The sequence below is a fragment of the Danio rerio genome, chromosome 6 (genome assembly GCF_049306965.1).
Source record: "Danio rerio strain Tuebingen ecotype United States chromosome 6, GRCz12tu, whole genome shotgun sequence".
Classification (NCBI taxonomy): domain Eukaryota; kingdom Metazoa; phylum Chordata; class Actinopteri; order Cypriniformes; family Danionidae; genus Danio; species Danio rerio.
The window spans coordinates 47,965,001-47,983,699 of NC_133181.1; the positions used below are offsets into that span (position 1 = coordinate 47,965,001).

The following is an 18,699-nucleotide window of genomic DNA, read 5'->3' on the forward strand; positions in this document are numbered from 1 at the left end:
GATTGACGTGATACTGCAGCCAGTCATATACTCTTTCAATAAAAGGGTAATTGAATCTCTGCTTCTTTTTGTGTTGTAGCTTTGTCAATAACTCAGACATCAGCTCCCCTTCCAGAGAGGACAGACACCAACCACTTAAAACAACACAAGTGGATAATAATACACATTACGTCCCCCATCAGCTCTTCCTGTGACAAAAGACTCAATAAACTCTGCAAATGCCATGAGTACCACAAGAATGTGGGCCACCCATAATAATTATAAACCATTTATTTATTTATTTGTTTGTTTATCTGTCTGTCTGTCTGTCTGTCTGTCTGTCTGTCTATCTATCTATCACTATTAAAAGTGATGTTTTAAATTTTCTTTTAAAAATGTGCGTTTGTCTCTGCCTCCTATGTTTATGTTGTTATTTCATTTAACATAAACAATTAGAAGGTTATTATAAGAACCTATTAATTGCCATAAAGGTGAAATTACTGAACCTACACACTGGAGCCTGAAGAAAAATGCTCATTTTAAAATAATATTTCAGATGGCATTTGGAGCCTTGGCTTTGAAACTTCATTCATTCATTAATTCATTCAATAATAAGAAAATAAGTATCGAATGTGTCATGTTTTTTTTTTTTTTTTTCTGGGAGTAATACTGTATATCTAAAGGAGCTGTCGAATTGAACAAGATTTTGGTAAAAACCCAAACAATACAAACATAAAAATAAAATTATACCAAATTGTTCCGTAAGGTATACTTGACTTAACCGACCTTTTTAGTTAACTTAAAAAATAAATAAATAAATAAATAAATAAATAAATAAATAAATAATTGGCACAACTTCAACCACTGAAGCTTAAAAAACTCAACAATTCTTTGCAGCCGGTTGCCTTACAATTTAAAGTTAAATCAACGTTTTATTTTTTACAGTGCATGGAAGGCTTTCCCGCTGTTACAAGTTTGTACGGTAGCTTAGCATGTACGTCAGCAAGCTTGAGATGCAAAGAGTCAATGGCGGGGTTTGATGGGATTTGAGTCCAGCAAAGAACAGTTCCAGAAAGAGGGTAAGACAAAAACAAAAGCCAAAAAATAAAGTAAACAAGTAAATAACAGAGTGAGATGTGGTAAAATCTGAAAACGTGGTAAAAATGAGGTCAGGACTTTTCTTTTTCTGAATTGCTTTTTAAAATCTCGGTTGAGTTTAGGGAAGTGAGTGGACTGGTCAATTTTGAAAACACTATTGGTTGAGTATCCGCTTGTTAAGTGTGACGTCACGCGGAGCGGCTTCCGGGTCCAAGCGCTCTATTCAACTGAATGGGGAGATTCATGAAATGGTAATAATAAATGTTTACAAAGCGATTTAATGCTTTCGAAAGTCACGATCGCAATATATATGTCCATCTCTAATATCCGATGGCCAGAAAGTGATTCATTGTTTTAAAAATTGTTAAAATTTTGGTATTTGTTATGCAGCAAGCCCAGAGATTGTTGTGTACACTAAGACTTTATTTAAAATTAACTTTAATGTGTGATAGGAATAAAAAGTGATCATAAACGAATGATTTCTCCACTCAAGTGAATGGCGGCTTGGACCCGGAAACAGTATTACATACGTCACAAACACGTCATCAATTAACAAGCGGATAAGGAAGGATGAGGGTGGGTCAGTAGGTTGGTCGGTCAGTTAGTCAGTTGACAGCAGACTCTGGTGGATTTACACAAGAACAGCAGATGCAAATGGCACTCGCAAGGGAAATTTAATATCTTAAAAAGCATACACAGCGGCCTCTTGTGGATTTGTGAAAACAAAAACTGCTCTTGGTGCTCTCCAGGAATTTATATATAGTGGTACGTTTTCAGAATGAGTCTGGGTTGGACTTACAGTTTCAAAATATCTTTAGCATATACTTGAAACATATTGTAGCCAGAATTTTATTTTATTTTTTTTACCTCATAGCCAGCCCCTAATTTGCCAGACGAGGCTTGGGCAAAAGAGGAAAAATCTGAAAGTACCACTGTAGTTCTTGCTCAGTTGAACTCAGCATAATAACTAAATGTCATAGTAGAGTGCTAATGCTCACACAATTGAGCAGCTCCCCTCGAGACCTGATTAAGAGACGGTGAGGAAGGCAAAAAGCTTACTCTTGTCCATAATAACGTGATAAGTCACATTTGAATGTCCTCATTATTTTGTACTAAAGGGGAAAGGAGTGGTTGTTCCAAACTTCCAGAGGTGGAGATGGAGTGATTCGGATATTTCAGGGTAAAAGAGACACCGAGAGCAATTTGCGAGGCATCACATCACTGTTTCTGAGTCAGACAAGCTGAGTGTGATAGCTGAACCATATGCCAGTTTCACACTTTGCATAAGAACTGATCTTTGAGCTCGGTTCCTGCTTGCTTAAGCACTTTCCAAGTGCTCTACCTAGATAGACAGGAAGATGTATTGCTGTACTTTATTGATTGCATAGAGGAAATTCAGTGCAAATATAAAGTACATAAATGCATGCTCGTGATTTGGTTATAATAGACGGCGCAAGAGTTTACTGTAGCATAGAATGTGTATATAATGTAAAAAAGCAGCACAGAAAACATATTAAAGGGATAGTTCATGTATTTATTCTCCCTCATGTGGCTTTGTTATGAGTTTCTTGTGTTGAACACAGAAGTTATTTTGAAGAGTGCTGTTTTCTTGCACCTATTGACTTTCATTGAATTTTGTTCCTATTATGGAAATCAATGGGTGCCATCTTCTTTTGTGTTCAGCACAAGATAGAAACATATAATGGTTTAAAAACGACAAGAGAGAGTAAATGGTAATATACATTTTTGGGTGAACTAGCCCTTTAAGATGACGCGCTAGTAGATCCATAACAGAATAAAATACTATGGTGTAAGTGCTTTAAAGTAAAGTGATTTAAACCTTTACCCACTTAAAGGGCACCTATGACAAAAATCATAATTTGTAAGCTGTTTAAACAGAACTGTATGTAGGTGCAGTGCGTCCACAGTCATATTGGGGTGGTATGAAGACAATAAGTCTCTTTTTTTAAATTTTCTGACGTTAAAATAGGATCCAAATCCCTCCCATTTTGAGTCCCACAGCAACGTGATGTAGGAGTGTGGTTTCCCCGGCCACAAAATTGATTGACAGCCGTGTAATAACATGTCTCTATAGTAACATGTATAAGTATATCAACAAGACAGGACGTGCGCAAAGCACCCAAGATTATTCATCAAAAGGCTTGAATTAACTCCATAACAAATACAGCACAAGTTCTTACTGTAGTATTTCTCACAAATGTTACATGAGATCTGCTGCCTTCAGATCTGTCACTGTGCTGAGATGGAGATTGAGGCGCACTCTGACAAGCCCATGGGACTGGTGGGTGGGGAGAACTAGCATTAAAGGCACAGGCAACAGAAACAGCTACAGTGTGTTCAGAGCAGAATATATTCTCGAAGGTATAATAAATAATGCAAAAGTGGTAGAGCAAATGATATGCCACTATATTTATAAGTTTAATACACTGATAGAAAAAGGCTAGTAAATGGAACATAAACATTGATTAACATTGTCAGAGAATGCTGCATTTAATGTTATAAGGAAGGATTTTGACAACATGCATTATATTTTAGATGCAAAATACCATGCTGTTGGTGCATTTTGCGAAGCATTTAATAAACACTTTGATTGATATTGAGTTAGAATGCTGTTTTTGTGAAAGCTTTAATGAAACTATTTCAAATTTATTTTGGTCTTGCCAATATACTCGACTATTTTGGATCAGTGTTAAAGCTTTTATTGCTCATAATATCTTAAAAACCTTTTCCTTATCCTATAAACATGTTATTTTGGGTTTTTATGTTATAGGATCGCTCTTTAAAAGATGCTGGTTTTATTATAAATTTTATTTTATTATTATGTAAATTTCACATACATAAATCCAAGTTTTCTTAAAGCAAACCTCTCTTCATGGTGTTAGAAAAAGAGATTCAAATGAATATAAAAGTGATTTCCAAGTCTCAAAATAGAAAAGTAATTAAAACAATTAATATATGCTCCTCCTTTAACATTTTTACATAAAATGTTTGTATATATGCATTTCCTGTAAAAAAAAAAAAAAAAAAAAAGTGCATTACTAACTCTTTTTAACAACTAAAATGTGCAAAACATATTTGTATGTAATTCGATAATAATGTACCCTCTCCTCTGTTTTTTCTTTTATTTCTCTTCTCCTTTACTTTTTTTCTCACTTATTTCATTCTTGTTAAGAAATGAAAAGTGGTTTTATTGTATTTTATAAGAAAACTGTACATGCTGGTTTTTAATAATAATTGTTTGCGTATTTTTATAAAAATAAAAATAAACACTTTGATAGACACATATTTTATTTATTTATTTATTTATTTATTTATTTATTTATTTATTATATTTTTTACATAAAGAAGGCCAGTCTAAGCAAGTTGAAGATAATAAATGGTCTAGCAAGTACATTTTAATGCATGTAATATGCTTCCACTATTCTTTTAAAAATCAATTGTATTAATGTTGATTGATCAATTGACTGATTGTTGGCCACACTTTATAGTGAGGTTTTATTAGTTAATGTTACCATAAACAAATAACAAACAATACTTGTACAGTTTTGCTAATTTACTAATGCATTATTAAAATTAAAATTATTGTGTATTAACACTAATTAAAGCTTCATGAGTTCACATGGGCTATGACAACTACATTCACCCACCGCTTCATTAGGTCCAACTGTCCAACAGCTCATTAACACAAATTTCCAATCAGCCAATCATGGGGCAGCAAATCAATGCATTTAGGCATGCAGACATGGGATGCGTATACTTCCATACTATATAGTACACTACAATTAGTATGCAAGCTAAATAGTATGTCTTAAATGGAAAATTAGTATGCGAGAAGTACCCGGATGATTTAATACTTCCGGCAAGATACTGAAGTGAGCGTCCCATGCACGCTTCGCTATCCCATGATGCCCCGCAAGAGAATTCATAAATAGGAGTAAAGCGATGCAACTGACGCAGGTAGGTCATGTGACCATGACAAAATGGCAGATGTAGTATGTCCAAATTTCATTCATAATTCTCATATTCATACTGTATAGAACTAACTTTTCTAATGGCCAAGTAGTACATTTAAATTCAAAAGCAGTACCTGCTGAGTTGTATGTGGTTTCAGATGCAGCCATGTTCAAGACGATCTGCTGCAGCTCAAACCGAACATTAGAATGGGGCAATTTCTGCTGCAACATTTGAATGGTAGGGTCACAATTCGGCGTCAACAACATGAAAGCATGGATCTATATAGCCTTGTATCAACAGTTCAGGTTGCTGCTGGTGGTGTAATGGTGTGAGCCAAATTTTATTGGTCCACTTTGGGCCCTTTAGTACCAATTAAACATTTTGTCAATGCCAAAGCCTACCTGAGTGTTGTTGCTGACCATGTCAATCCATGACCATGTGTACGCATCTTCTGATGGCTACTTCCAACAGGATAATGCACAATGTCATGAAGTGTGAATCATCTCAGACTGGTTTCTTGAACATGGCAATGAGTTCACTGTACTCAAATGGCCTCCACAGTCCAATCCAACAGAGCACCTTTGGGATGTGGTGGAATGGGAGATTCACATCATGGATGTGCAGCAGACAAATCTGCAGGAACTGCGTGATGTCAATATGGACCAAAATCTCTAAGGAATATTTCCAGTTTCTTGTTGAATCTGTGCCTCGAAGGATTAAGGAAGCCAATTCTGAAGGCAAAATGGGGTCCAGCCCAGTACTAGTAAGGTGTACCTAATAAAATGGCTAGTAAATTTATATTTCATGAATTAATAATGTAATAAATGTATTGTTCATTGTTTGTTCATGTTAATAAATAACATTAACTACATCTATTTCTAAAGCGATTTTTGTTGCATTACCTCGCTGTGTAAGCAGCTCAAATCCAAGTTATTTTATAACTAATTAATGAAATATTTATTTTAATATAAATATTTTGTTGAAATACTTGTTCCGGAAAATGTTTCGATGCACATTTAATGTACTTTTTTTTTTTTTTTTTGATGCAAAAAGCCTTAAAAACATAAATATGATTAATGAAGTCCTATTAAAAATACTGCAGATACTGCAAAATTGATTTTTATTGGCTGATAGGTTTTGTCACGCACTAGTTGTGTTCATGGAGGTTTACACTAGAATGTGTGGAAAAATACATTAAAATACCTGCAAGACAGAGTGTGATAAGATCCCAGTTGCACTTGTTATACCACTGCAGTGGATGGAGCCAGTGGCTAAAGGTGATAATGGACACAACTGCACCTAATCAACATGATTTCTGATTCTGTTGGCTCCATTGAGTTTAGCAGTAGCTAGAACAGCTCATTCAGGCAGGTGGAAGCTAATACTAGTGCTTCTCTTTTAATAAAACGGAGTACAGCGCACTGTGTTTTATATGAATATAACATGAACATTCTTATGGAATTGTGTATTTGGCCAGAGAAATGAACCGCCTGGTGGTGCAGATCCCATAATCCCTTTCTTTCCATAATTTCCTATAGTGATTATGCTTTTGGAAAGAAGCCAATAATAAGAACAGCGGCAAATTGCACTTTATATTTTATCACAATACTTTATTGTCTGCCCAGAGGTTTCTTTCTATATGTAGGGGTGTTGTAATGCTGTTGCTAAGGTGTTTTTAAAGTGTTTTTTATTGTTGTATTTTGTTTTTGTTGAGTTCTAAGTGTGCTCTGGTGTTTCTTAGGGGTTGCTCTTATTATATTTTGATTTCTTTATGTATAGCTGATTTTTACAGTATAAATGTGACCATCTGATAAGGAAAACACCTTTTCTGAACAATTTGAGATTGTATTTTCAAAGAACAGACTATGCAAGATAGTGTATATATCAATTCAATTTGATTTTCTCAGTTTTTATGGTCCTGTGTTGTTTGGGCTACATTGGGTTTTGCTGAATTGATTGGAAAAGTTTGAGAATTCTTCTGAATGTCTTGAATATCTTTGTTTGTTGGAGAAGAAAGTCATACATACATGCTGTGAAACAAGTTTGATAATGACATACAGGTGATTAAAATATGTCAGAACTTTCCAACCCAAGCTCATTCTGAAAATGTACCCCTATAAACATTCATGTAGAGGGCCAAATGCGCCCCAGGAGGTCCCAGAACCCACTGTTTATCCTTTTTAAGTTCTCAAATATCTCTTGTGTGTGCCATTTGCCCCTGCTCTTCTCACATAAATCCACCATAGGTCGCTGTTGACTGACTGACTCAATAACTGACAGATCAATTGACCCAACCTCCTCCTTCCCTAAACCCAACCAATAGTGTTTTCAAAGGCACGGATTGACCCGCTTACCCACTTCCCTAAACCCAACCGACAGCTTTAAATGGCATTCCAGAAAAAGAAAAGCTCTCTCCTGCTTTTTACCACTTTTTCAGATTTTACCACATTCTCACTTTGTTATTTACTTGTTTATTCCATTTTGGCTTGTTTTTGTCTTACCTGCTTTCTGGAACTTTTCTTCGCCGGACTCAAGCCCCATTGTTGTGGTCAACTCCTCTCTGCGTCTCAAGTCCACCGACACATGGCAAGCTAACTGGTAAAACTGGTAACAATAAGAAAGCCTTCCATATGGAGGTAAGTAGATAGCTGGTAAGCATGAAAAGGAATGGCGCCATACCGCCCTGTAGCACCTGTTTTAAAAATGAAATGCAGCCATACGTACATTCTGACTACATAATCTTGATCTCTGGTAGAGCTACAATTTCAGAATGAAATAGGTCTTCTGCAGTATTTGTGATGATTGGGATGCAGTCCAAAAGATGATTCATCTAAAAATTCTAAATTCTCCCACTTTTCCAAATGATCAACTAAAAGTCAAGTTAATATTTGTTGCTCTTACAACTGGGATTGATGGCAAGACTTTTGTCAGGTAGCCTACAAAAAACTATTGCAGCGTTTCACTTTTTTGCTTAAAGTTTTTGTTCTTTCATTCAGTGCACACTTAACAGTTTTTTGTTCTCTTTTCACCTTTTCCAATACATTTCCAGTCCTTCTCCTCTCAACTCCACCTCGAAGAGTTGCAAAAAGACCCAAAGTTAACTGTATTCTTCACTTTTGGTCTAAATCATTTATAGACCTGTCATGTGTCAGGTATTTATACCACCTTAAATTGATCTGGACGATGTCATTGTGGGCCAAAAACCGTTACTGTCCACATGATTTGGGCATGTGAGCACGGTCTGCCCCTCTCCACAACACCCCAATCTCTTTCTGTTTTCAACAATATCTGAAAACTCAAGTCTGTCTCTCTTTCGTTCTGTCTGTCTGTCTCTGATTACAGTCTCTTGACAGCTGTTGGCTCATTGAGTGGTAGACAGGCCAATGTTAGCATCATCGGCATTGAACCCCTTGGAGATTTTGACACTCAACCTCCATCCTTCCATCAGTCACCTATCTTACACCTCGCTGATCTCTCTCTCTCTCTCTCTCTCTCTCTCTCTCTCTCTCTTGCTCTCTCTCTCTTCCTATAGGACCTTGTCGCCTACGGCTAATCTCGCAGGCATTCTCCCACTCAGTCCAACTTGATCGAGTCGACTGTGCTCTGTAGAGGTATGCTATTGCCCTGTAATTAAGACCCAGACTTTTCACCTTGCTGTCTCTGTGCAATGAGCAGTCGGATTTCTGACAAATGCGCTCAATGCGTCTCCTGCAGTTACTGAAAGGACTGTTATTAGCTTGGACGATGTGCATACTTTCTGAGGCACAGTTTGGACAGAATTGTCAATCAAGTAAGAGATAATTAAGTTTGCTTAGCTTCCGTTAGGGGCGGATGGTCAAACTTTTTCCCTCAAACATATCTTGGCCATTTTAGGAGGTTTGTGTTCTGCTTAGTGGGTCAGTTCATTCTGTAATTATAAATTCAAGGTTACTGTTAGTATTAGGGTAATTATAGGTAATCGAAACATGTAGCTAATGGCATTCAACTAAAGTCACTTTTGTTAAATAAATGATGTGTTAAATAAGTGATAATTGATGCATTATGAATGCAATATAAAGGTATTCTTAATGTATAATTATAAAGTGATACATACAGCATTCTAATGTGTTTATCTTATAATTACACTGAATATTATTTTAGACAGAGAGCTGGATGGATGGATGGATGGATGGATGGATGGATGGATGGATGGATTGATTGATTGATTGATTGATTGATTGATTATTGGGGTTTGTTTTCATTTAAGTAGTGAGGTTTAGTTTTTCTCTCATGTTGCCTGTCTCTGATTGGTTAGTTGATTTGGTGCATTTGTGCACATTGTTTTTATTCTGTTTTCAGCCAATCATTATTCTCCAGCATACCGCATTTCATCTGCTCCAGGGCAAAATAAAATGCCTTAACAAAAGAGCGATCTCTGTTGTTACTTCATAGTACATCATGAGCAATGCTCAGTTATTGTCGTATAATTGACAAATAATGCAATTTGATGTTATTTTGTCCTGTAAGCCTTCATTTGTGCTCTGGGCTATAAATGAAATCTTAAAAGGCAAAAGAGCACATCTGGTAAATGTCATAATTCATTATTTTCCCATTTAGAGAGTGTAGCTTTAGTTCAGATCCAGTAAAGAAGCCCATGCATACATTCTGCCAGTAAATCAGCTGCTTTTCTCATTTCACAGAGCTTCAAACGTCTGTAACCATTGTAGACACTGAGAGTTTGAACATCCTTGTTAAAACATGTAACCAAACAACATCTTTATTCTACCTTCCCTTTAACTTAATCTTCTGCAAACAGTAATATATGAGAGGAGAACCATGAAACAACTTTTTCAAAGCCCAGGAGAAAAGAATTGAACATTTGCATTCTGTTTTATATGCTAGAGGGCACATTATTTGTCTCCAAATGATTTATGCAAGACACATACAGTAGCTTGAAAAGAGAGTATTTTTCTATACTGCAGCTTCCAGATGCTTCTCTGGCTTATACTGTACATTTTATGGCTTTTTACAAGTGAAATAGGTCATTCTAAGACTTGGCTAAAATAATTCATGGTTGTCTTAATCCAGAGTTTGCACACTGTATGCTCTTTACCATCCTTATATTTGCAATTGCATGTCTGTATAAACAATTGGTTCAATAAGTATAATGAAACAAATTTCCAACAATAACTGATGTAAGATCTCATGCTGTAAATCAGTTGTACATGTGTTTGTTGATCCCATATGCCCATAACTGAATTTTGAAACACTATTGTTTAAAAATTTAAATACAACATAGGCTTATACTCAAAATGTAGCCCTACATACATTTCTGGAGATTGAGAGTTGTGTAGCCAGAAGTGTGTATGGTTGCATTTGTCTGTAAAACAAACGCTATGGATGGTATGGCGCTTTTTCTTCTCGCTCTTACCAGCTGGCCACTTAACTCTGTATGGCAGCTTTCCCACTGTAAATAGTTTGTTCAGTGGCTTGCCGCATAGGTCGGCGGACTTGAAATGCAGATAGGAGTTGACCGCAACGACAGGGTTCAAGTCTGGCGAAGTATGGTTCCAGAAAGTGGGTAACGCCCCATTCACATGGGGTTTCAGCGTCAACGCTTGACAAAGGGCATGTCTGAAGTTGAGGCTGACACGATCGTCATAGCAGCATCAGCCAATGAAATTAGTCCGCAATCGGCTACTGTCTGAGCTGGTGTATATGCATACAGCAATCTGATTGGCTGACGATTCCATCGGTGCTTAAAAAGTTGAGCAAGTCCCAACTTTTCCAGCGAGCAATGCCACTGAAGAGGTGCCGACGGATCCACAATGCAGTTCGGCAACGCTCAACGTCACCCATTCAAAGTGAATAGAAACCGTTGAGGCTGTGTAAATGGGGCGTAATGCTGTGTTCACACCAGAAGCGGCATGTGCAGATAAATCACGATATTTGTTCATAAACAGATGTTTAAACATTTTAAGTTTACTTGCTTCATTTACGAGTTCAAATCCGCTTCATACGTGCATCAGATTCACTTCACAATAGATGGGGATTCCTGTCATGGGCAGTTCTTCTGTCTGCCCGGTGACTCTAGCTTCATTGCTAAATGGCTAACATGGATTATATTGAGAAAGTAACTGTGTTTATATGTTTTATGAAGGCTGAAAAACAGCGTAGATTCGTTTGGAGCCGTTTCTGAGTCCACAAGATCCTTTCAGAGGTCCACCTAGCTCAGTGGAGTTCATAAACTCCTCCAAACATTTAACCTTGTTGATGAAAGCTTTCAGCGGTGCTTCCGACTGAGCCAAGCCCAGTTTGATCAACTGTTGTCCAGTGTCAGCAAGAGTGGATGGACGGGTCAATCAGTGCTTTTGAAAACATTATCGGTTGGGTTTGAGGAGGGTGGGTTAGTCAATCATTTAGTCAGTCAGACTGCTAGCCTCTGGTGGGTTGCAAAAAAAACACTACAAAACCCATGATGCTCTGCAGACATTTCCACCAATCAGGCAATTGTATTTATCAATTAATAACAAAATAGATCAATGGTTCCACCTCCTTCTGTGAGGCACTGTTAATAATATAATCCAGTCAGTATCCTAATATAAATTCATATTTTGTATTAAACATAAAGCGTATTGTATCAATATGTACTCTCTCTCTCTCTCTCTCTCTCTCTCTCTCTCTCTCTCTCTCTCTCTCTATATATATATATATATATATATATATATATATATATATATATATATATATATATATTCTGCTGATAAAGTGAAGTTATGAGAAATTGTAGTATGAGGTGACATAAATAAATCAATTTGTGTGGAAGTGACAAACTACAAGCTTTACATGTTTATATTAGTTTTGTATCTTTTAAATGTCAATTGTGTCTCTTTTTTTAGCACACTAACACATAGATATCCTAAAAACAAATAATACTGATACTAACATCTAATAATCTCTATACCAGTTCTTTTAATGTTTTTAGGTTTGTGTTAATGAATTATTTTGATTATCACATTTTCAACTACACATTTATTTCTATATAATTTAGGACTTTTTGTGAATTTAGTTTTAATGTTCCAGTGTCAAGGCTAAGAGAACAGCTAGGGATGTTTCATTAACTCTACCATATGGAGGCTAAAGAAATATTCACTTAGCTTAATGTGCAGAAGTCTGATGAATCGCTGCTTTAAAGTGTAAGAGGTAAGTTTTGCTAATTGCTGCTCGGGATGGTTGCCACAAAAAATAGTAATAATATTAAAGACTTTTTTTCTTGCTTTGGTTTGCAAAATGCTTGCTTTTTATTCTTTCAGTCTGAACTAAAGTCTTTCCTAGCTTTTTTTGGAAGTAAATATAATGTTAGCATGCCTGTTTTGAGAGACAAAATGTATACGTTATAAGAAGGACATCTTATAAATCGAAGTGTCACCTTCCAATGGCTCTGCTTTTCTCACTTTCTGCCCTTTGTTTCGGGCTCCACTGGAATCAGATCATATTTCTTTTTCTTTGAGCTGCAACAGGAAATTTCTGTGTGTCCTGGAGTGCTAGTCCTTCACGCTCAGACCTTACATGAGCAGATGTAATTTCCACAAAGGTCTGCGATCACCAAATAACTCTGACTCCACAGAACGGCTGAAATACAATCCTTGCTGTTTGTCTTTTTGACACAAAGTGACCCACACTCAGATATAAATTATTCTTGGATCTAGTAAATAAATCTTCAAAAAAAAAAAAAAAAAAAACAGAACAAAAATAGATTCACCTTCTTTCTGTTTAGAGTATTTTACAAAACCAACAAATTTCCTTAAAAAAAAAATTAAAAAAAATGCACTTTGGTAATTTATTTATATGCCAGCAGTGTTATGGGAGAATAGAAAATGATGTAAAAAAGTGGAAACTTCAAAGTGGAACTTTATGAAAACTATCTTAATGGAAAATAAAAAAAAGTGCTATTTAGTAAAAATGGTGACATTATGTTTTCATGATAATATGCCATTTTCTGTTCAACCTATAGGCATATACGTATGTGCAAGTATTTGGCAACCAACATGCCGTAACAATGTTAAACAACAGTACTCTATGTGTATATGCCTGTAATGTTTTTTTGCAAAGTGATAATGCTATTTGCCGACTATGTGTACAGTATATGTTATATGCTATTTATATGTTTTTGCACCATGTGCATTATAATATATAACAATTATTTATTCTTACAATTATGGCACATATATTTTACAAATATATTAAATATTTTTAGTATTTTGGCATGGCAATTCATTGCAACTCTCAAAGTAAACAAAAAATACAATATAATAATAATACCAAATAATAATTGTAATATTGTAATAAAATGAAACTGTTCATCAAATAGTTAAGTGAATATAATTGTACATTTAAAAAAGTTTAATATTTGTTTTATATTTTACATTTTAAGCCACTTATGTTCACGAAAGCTGCATTTATTTTTAACCCAGGCTCATTTTAAAAATGTATCGCTATATACATTTCTGGAGAGCACCAAATATGTCCCAGAAGCTATGTTTTTTTTTTTTTTTTTTTTTTTGCTGTTCTAACGTAAATCCACCAGAGGCCACTGTTGACTGACTGACTGATTGACTGACTGAGTAACTGACTGACCAATCAATTGTCCCACCCTCCTCCCTTCTTAAACCCAACTGTGTTTTCAAAAGCACAGCCACTTATCCAAACTCAACTGACAGTCATAAAAAGCAATCCAGAAAAGGAAAAGCCTTTACCTGATTTTTGCCACGTTTTCAGATTGACCACATTCTCAACCTGTTATTTACTTGATTATTCCATTTTTTTGCCTTTTTTTTTTGTCTTACCCGCTTTCTGGAACTGTGCTTTGTCAGACTCAAACCCCGTCGTCGTGGTCATCTCCTCTCTGTGTCTCAAGTCCGTTGACATACGGGGCGAGCTACTGAACAAACTTTTAACCACGGGAAATCCGTACATACGGTGGTAAATGGTCAGGCCGTAAGTGCGAAAAAGAATTGTGTCATTTCGCCCCGTAGCATTTATTTAAAAGATAAAATACGTAATACGCAGTTGAAGTGAGAATTATCAGCTCCCCTGAATTGTTAGCCCTCTGTTTATTTTATCTGCCCAATTTCTGTAAAACAGAGAGAAGATTTTTTTAAACAAATTCTGCCGTGTCACTGAGAGTGTCTGGTGTGCCTCAGTCAAAGGTAATTCAGTGTGCGTGGTTATTAGTCTCAGCGTACAAGCTCAGCACTTGAAACTAGCACAAAGTTGGCTGTAAAAATATACAGAGACACTAATGATTTTGTACTCTCTGCTTGGTCTGTGTCCGAGTTGTACATGTACGGCTGAATGCTTATCCTATAGCTTCTCTTTGTCTGCCTGTATGTTGCAAACACAGAGCGTGGGAGCTCTTGGCTCCGCCCCTTGTTACTTTGGGCTGGAAGCCGAAACTAATTTTCATGTGAAGCAACACGCCCCTAAAACAGCGAGCTGTGTACACGGCCATAACATAGCACTTTTGAACACATTGTAATAAAAACATCTGAACTGTGTGTTGAACTGAACCTAAACTGGCACACTCAGAAAAAACGTAATATTAATATTAGATCATAAAAAGGGGTAAACTATGTGTCCTTTAAAGGGGCTAATAATATTGTCCTTGAAAGGGTGTTTAAAAAATTAAAAACTACTTTTATTCTAGCCAAAATAAAACAAATAAGAAAAAATATCAGACATAATGTGAACATTTCCTTACCCTGTTAAATATAATTTGGGATATATTAAAAAAAGAAAAAAAATCGAATTGGGGCTAATAATTCTGACTTTAACTGTAAATAATGGCTACATAATTTGCAATCTCCAGAAATGTATATAGGGCTACGTATCAGACTGAGCCTATGTTGTATTTATTTCAGTGTCTTGTGATTCTTCAGAAATCATTTGAATTCGTGCATTTGGTACTCACATCAGGGTAAAAGTGGTGTAAATTTTTGTAGGATCTAAACTGTGCTAATATTTTGTATTAATGTAGATTGATTGATTGATTGATTGATTGATTGATTGATTGATTGATTGATTGATTGCATTATTTGCCTTTTACAAATGTTAGCCTGTGACTGCATTAGACCTACCAGTTTTAAAGTCGAAGTGGAGTTTCATGATAATGCATTAGATATGCTGCACTGTACTGTGGAGCAGTTTGAACTTCCGTCTAGATGCAAAGGTGGAAATGTGACACTGAGTGTTAGTGGTGGCTTGGTCTTATCTTTTGGGACAGCTGAGCTTGACACAAAGTGCTCATCACGCTCCATTACCCAGCAGCGACATGCTGCTCCATAAACACAGTGCACCTATCGGACAGCCACACAACACTTGCTTATTGCACATATTTGTCTGTTTGCTTTAAATGCTTCACAAGGCTGCATTTATTTAATTGGAAGTAAACAAAGATGTTTTTTACCTATTTTACTATGTTTTTAAAAATCATAACCTGAATTTTTTGCATTAATTATGTTAAATAATGATAACATAAGATTTTTTTAAAGTAATCAAAGATTCCTGGAGAAACATTTAATGGATTTTATAAATAATAATAGAATACAGTATAAATAATGGCAAGATTATACCAGTATTACTGTATAAAAGTGTTATATATGCATAATCATTTTAGAATTAGGTATAATAATTTAAACCTTAAGTAAAATTCAATAAATACTTTTGAAACATTATTTTCCAATGCAAAATAATATCATCGTTAGCTTAAATAAATAAATACAATAAATAAATGAATGAATGAATGAATGAATGAATTAATTAATTAATTAATATCAAAATAAATAAATAAATAAATAAATAAATAAATAAATAAATAAATAAATATTAAATAGAGATATCATTCCTAATAATGCCCAGAAAACTTTTAGAGTGAACATTAGAGTGAATTTAATTGTAAACTCTGTCCACCAGCATATGCTATTCACCCAGCTCAGGTAGCAGCTGCCACAGTCTGCCATCTGCTCTTTAATTGGTGAACTTGTCACTGATGTTATTTTTCAGCTTTCCTTCCTTTAAGAACAGATGGATCTTTAAATCAAGTCCCTGCAGTCCACCATAAAGAGAGAGGGAAAAAAGTGTGATATGAATGCACATATCATGGTCGTCAAGATCTCACTGAGACGATTAGACTCCTCTAGATGTTGTGGCTTGTTCGTGTGTTTTCACTCAGGAAAGAGAAAATATTTGAGCTGGATAGAACTATAGTAGGCGTATTTATTTTCTGCTATTGGCTTTTCCCTTGTAATTAGTTTGAAAGCATGCTCCTTTAGGTCTAGCAGGTAAAGGCAGCCTTTGTTTTGGTGAATAAACTTCTAATCAATACTCACCAATGCCACCGTCCCTTATTGCACAAGAGCGATGTCGTTGATGAGTTGAATCAGTCAGAAAAGCATTGTTCAGACTCTTCTCTCTATCTTATTTATTTATTTGTTCATTAATTTATGCAGTCGTTCATTCACTCATTCTCCCCAACCCACCACTCTACAATAAACTCGATTGAAAAAAAGTTTGTATAGACAAACTTGGGTATTGATTTGAGGAATCTTGGCCAGCTTGTTTTAAAGCTGTAAAAGTCATCAGAGTGTAACTTATTTAAATATGCTAACGTTGTTAACATGGTTTTAGCTTGTTTCTACACATTGCTAGCATGTCTTAGCAAGTTTATGACATGATTTAGCATGTAGCAAGTGTTTAAGCACATCTCAACAACAAATTGCTAACCGGATAAAAAGTAAAGAGATACCTTTTTACAATATGCGAATCTCTTAGCATTCTTAAATTGATTTGTAATGTTTCTAGCTTGACTTGGGTTGTTCCTTGAACAATAAATGAATATAGACTACAAGCTTAAGCCTGATTTATACTTCTGCATTAAGTTATTGGTGTGACCCATGGCGCATTCAATGCACGTAGATGCATTCGCTGTTTCTGTTGCTCTGCAATAACACTTCTGAAACACTAGTTGGCAGTGTGGTGTTAATGTTCCTCTGTGTCGAGTTTCTTCGCTGGTGCTTTGTTTTTTCTGAACGCTTCCTTAATGTACAAGTGGTTCACTCGCTCATTCTGAGGCAGAAACTGCGGACGTGCAACAACTTTAATAATAAGGTAAACACAAAGCAAAACTTTCCATCTGTAGCTTTTTCACGGGACTCGACACCTGTAAACGGCGCTCCAACGGTCCAAGCGGACCAATCACAGAGCTTGCGCTACGCGTCGTGGCGACGTGTAGTTACATTTTTTGAGAGGTGCGCATCAGCGTCACTGACGGCCACGGCAAGGACTATGCATCCACTCGTAGGCTGCGCCGTAGCATACATGTGCGCTTGTTGCAGAAGTATAAATCAGCCTTTAATTATCACATTTTGAAAAGTTGTTGGAAGCATGTTTTGGCATATTGTTTACATGTTTATCTTATGTGTTAATGTGTACATACTATGTATTAGTAAATTGTTAGCATCTTATCGCATTGTTAGCATCTTGCTATTACTTTTTAACAAGTTAAAGATTATTACCACATTGCTAATATGTAAGCAAAGTCACTGGCAAGTTAAGCAAATCGCTAGCATGATTTAGCAAGTTGTAAGCATGCTTTAATAAGTCGTTGGCATGATTTGGCAGGTCAAGTTGTTAAATCGTTTTAGCATGTTTTAACAGTGTGCATTATTTTGTATACAAGTTGCTAGCATGTGTATAATCACTGTCATGTTATATTGTGAACATGTTGAATTGTTGAATGTTCTTGTGGGTTTTAATCCTGTTTTTAGTCTCCTATTGAGTTGTTGATGTGACTTGTTGATGTGATCATGTTAACATGATGTTGCTATGTGTTAACATGCATAAAGCAAGTTAATAGGATGTTTTAACAAGTTTATGTCATGAATAAAATTATTTACCATGTCGTTAGCATGTAACATGATTTAGCAAGTTAGCACCTTTGTTTTTTATAAGCGGCTAACATTTTATTGAATTGAATTAATTAGTAGGTTTATAACAGTTTTAACAAATTTCTTGCCTGTCTTTTTGCTTTTTTTGCAACTTCAGGTGCAAAAAAGAAAATATTTGAGTTAAACAGAAATAAAAAATTAATTTGTTTTTTGCCATTGGCATACTCCTTATAGTTAATATCAAATCATGTTACCTTGAGTTCAGCAGGTAAACAAACCCATTTGTTTTGGTGGGGGGAAAGCATCAAATCAATACTCACCAAGGCCACCATCCCTTACCACAGAAGGGCGATGTCACTGATGGGGGAAGCAGTCAGAAGAGGACAGTTCGGACTCTTCTCTATTTTTTCTCTTCGTTTTTTTCTGTGGTCCACCACCTTATATGTTAAATGACTTGTGTATCTGGTTTGTAGAGATAGGCTCTTATCTGTTATTGAGAATGCTGGCAGCAGGTGGACTGATCTGGGTGTGTGGTGTCCAGTGGAGTGGCTCATCTAGAGGCCAAAGCTTCTCTGCATCGCTAACACTCCCCTAAGCTCCATCCACTTACCCTCTGAAAGCTCCAGCGGAGCACACCATCCTACCCACAGTCCCAGCAGACTTCGTTATCCCGCAGAACAGACGATGTGTTTGCTTCTGCAAGAGGAGCTCTGTTTTTATGTGA

At 35.9% G+C, this 18,699-nt stretch overlaps 1 protein-coding gene and 1 long non-coding RNA gene across 5 annotated transcripts in view; one reads left to right on the forward strand and one right to left on the reverse strand.

Annotated features, from left to right (window-relative positions):
* Window positions 1-18,402, reverse strand: part of LOC141386351 (uncharacterized) — a 123,394-nt gene extending 104,992 nt beyond the window's left edge. For all 3 annotated transcript variants that reach the window (XR_012408188.1, XR_012408187.1, XR_012408186.1), the window contains exon 1: window positions 18,296-18,402. This is a non-coding gene — a long non-coding RNA (uncharacterized lncRNA). The remainder of the gene's footprint in view (window positions 1-18,295) is intronic.
* The window catches only part of cntn4 (contactin 4), a 445,220-nt gene that overhangs the window by 42,109 nt on the left and 384,412 nt on the right, over window positions 1-18,699 (forward strand). The window lies entirely within an intron of this gene.